The sequence below is a fragment of the Echinops telfairi genome, unplaced genomic scaffold, assembly GCF_000313985.2.
Source record: "Echinops telfairi isolate 266 unplaced genomic scaffold, ASM31398v2 ScPeMD7_29;HRSCAF=101, whole genome shotgun sequence".
Taxonomy (NCBI): Eukaryota; Metazoa; Chordata; class Mammalia; order Afrosoricida; family Tenrecidae; genus Echinops; species Echinops telfairi.
The window spans coordinates 6,651,079-6,653,955 of record NW_022103926.1 but is presented as its reverse complement, the minus strand read 5'-3'; the positions used below and the strand labels follow the sequence as shown (position 1 = coordinate 6,653,955).

At 41.5% G+C, this 2,877-nt stretch overlaps 1 protein-coding gene and 1 pseudogene across 1 annotated transcript in view; one reads left to right on the top strand and one right to left on the bottom strand.

The window, feature by feature from the left end:
• The window catches only part of SFI1 (SFI1 centrin binding protein), a 49,038-nt gene that overhangs the window by 32,712 nt on the left and 13,449 nt on the right, over nucleotides 1-2,877 (bottom strand). The window lies entirely within an intron of this gene.
• Nucleotides 2,276-2,877, top strand: part of LOC105979867 — a 2,114-nt pseudogene continuing 1,512 nt past the window's right edge.

The window sequence follows — 2,877 nt, the reverse complement described above, 5'->3', positions numbered from 1 at the left end:
GGAAAACGGGATAACAAAGACTAATGAGCAGGCATCACCACTTGTCTCAGTTTGCTGCAAAACAGTCTCTGCTGTTTGTAGAAGTAACACAGACATCAGCACTCGTAGATAAATTATATCTTACTCATACACTGGCATGTTATATAGTCTAATGGAGCTCCATGCATTCAAGGCTGCATTACAAAAAGCAGCTGCAAAGTAAATGTACAATATGACACTATAATTTCCTAACCATGCAAAGCCATACATTTATTTTGTATGGATACTTATGCACACATTTTTAACAGTGAAAAAGAGAAGCGAATAGTCCACAGTATCAGCACAGTGGCTCTAAGGACGAAAGGTGGAGGGTACACAGGTCCATTCTATTCTGCCAGTCAGAAAACATGGCACAAATATGGAAAATGCTAATGCCTTTTAAAACTGGGTGACGGGTACTTGATGTGTCAGTATTTTATACATGTTTTATATGTTCTATGTTGAAGTTTTTTTAATTTTTCAAAAATAATTGTGATGTGCGTAAACGTTTACAGAGCTACTTAATTTTCTATCCAACAAGTTACACACCTTTTGTTTTGTGACACTGATCAGTCCCCACAATGTAACAGCACTCTCCCTACACCGCCTTCCAGTGTCGACCATTTCCAATCCTCCTGGCCTCTTCCTTCCTGCCTCCAGACATTTACCCCTGGCCAATGCCACCTGCAGCTGCACTCAGGTTGAGTGTTGTAGGAGAGCGCATCTCGCTGGCTCACCTGATGTTACTGATACTGGGGCCATCCAGGCAGTTCCCGCTCATAGCGACCTTATGTTCAACAGAACAAAACACTGCCCTGCCTGGCGTCATCATCACAACTGTTCATCTGTCTGAGCCCACGGTGGCCGCCAGTGTGACTGCACCTCACCGAAGGGCGTCCGCCCTCTTTTTCACTGCCCCTCTGCTTTACCAAGCATGATGTCCTTCTCCAGGGGCTCGTATCTCCTGACCGCAGCACGTCCAAGGTACATGAGATGAAGTCTCACCATCCTTGCCTCTAAAGGAGCACTCCAGCTGTACTTCTTCCAAGATAGATTTATTTGTCCTTTTAGCATTAGAACATAGATTTGAGTATATATATATATATACTCAATATATATATAAATATAAATATATGTTTTGAGTATATATATATATATACTCAAATATATATAAAAATATAAATATATATATTTATGATATATATATCATAAATACTCAATCTTCACTACGCGTGGACCCTGCACATGGATTTGGGGCTTACAATGTCCTCCATAGCCTTCTGCAAAACAGGTATTCAGATTTTAGCTCTGATATCCTTCCTTCCTTCAGACTGGATTTTATCATTTACAATTCTTGAATCACACAGGCTGGTGTGCGCCTTCAAGCGGACTTAGTTGACACCTCACTTAGATGGCTACTTATTTGAAGACAAGCCTTTAAGACCCCAGACACTATTCTTTCTGATCAAGGCACCAAGTTTCTTCACCAAGCTTTGCTACAGCACCCATATCTTCAGCGATTTCTTCATAAGGGTGAGCATCAAGCAGGGCCATGTCATAAGAACTAACTGTCTTTAGTGGAGCTAGCATGAAGTGTGAACCCAAAATCCATTCCTATAGCTATGATTTATATATGTCTCTGGTGCACCATGTCATTTTATTTAAGAGAACATTATCCATCGTCTACCTGGGGCATAAGGCAAATCTCTTAATAATGTCATTAATTTAGCCAATGGTATATAATTGAAAATACTGTGGAGAAAAGGAAATTACACAAATATAGACTGGCAACATACCACAATACATGAATCGCTGACATGCACAGATTAAACTTGTAAGTGACTGGATACTATTAACAACTCATAAGGGTTGGTGATAAGGCATAACTTTAGATAATAGTCATTGACAGTGGGGGAACCATGGCTATGAGGTAAATACATCTCATAACCAAGCAAGGAGAGCATTAGAACAGCAGGTATGTACATGGCATTCCCGGGCTACCATTAATTGGGCACCCTCAAAGCAGGAGCTCTGAACCAAAGTCCAATGACCACCAGTGACAGGAAGGCCATAGAGAAGGCTTTCTCGCATCAGTTTTGTACAGACCTCAGACCTTTACAACTGACCCAAATCTAATAAACCCGAAAGCAAGCTCTATGACAAGCAGAGCTATAGCAACCACCACCCCCACCACCCCAAAAGCCACCAGCCCTGCAGGTCTGTGGTGAGCCATGGACACTGCTCTCTGTCCCACAGGATGGGGCTTGTTAAAGTTGTCCACAACAAAGCCTACTTCAAGAGACACCAAGTGAAATTTAGAAGATGATAAGAGGGTTTAGCTGATTATGATGCCTGAAGATACTTGGTAATCCAAGATAAAATTTAAGTACAATACACCCAAATACAGGACGATAGTTTGTGTAACCAACAGGGATATTATCTGCCAGATTACTTATGTCCATACAGAAGGGGATACAAAGGGGTACGCATAAAAACTGATGCTCATTTGTGTTTCTGATGTGAAGGGGATAGTGCATTTGGAGTTCATTCTACCAGGTCAGACAGTTAATCAAGTGTTCTACTTAGAGGTTCTGAAAAGATTGCATAGCAGTGTACAACAAAAAAGGCCTTATTTGTGGCAGAAAGAGGACTGCTTTTGCCACCACGACAATACACTGCTCACCCAGCCATATCAATGCACCAGTTTTTGACAAAACAGCATGCCTCTCTTGTCCCACGTACCTTACTCACCTGACCTCATTCCCTGTGACTTCTTTTTGTTTCTGTGAATGCAGGGGGACATGAAAAGACAGCAATTTGAAGACATAGAAGAGGTGAAGAAAAAAATGAGGGAGGTGC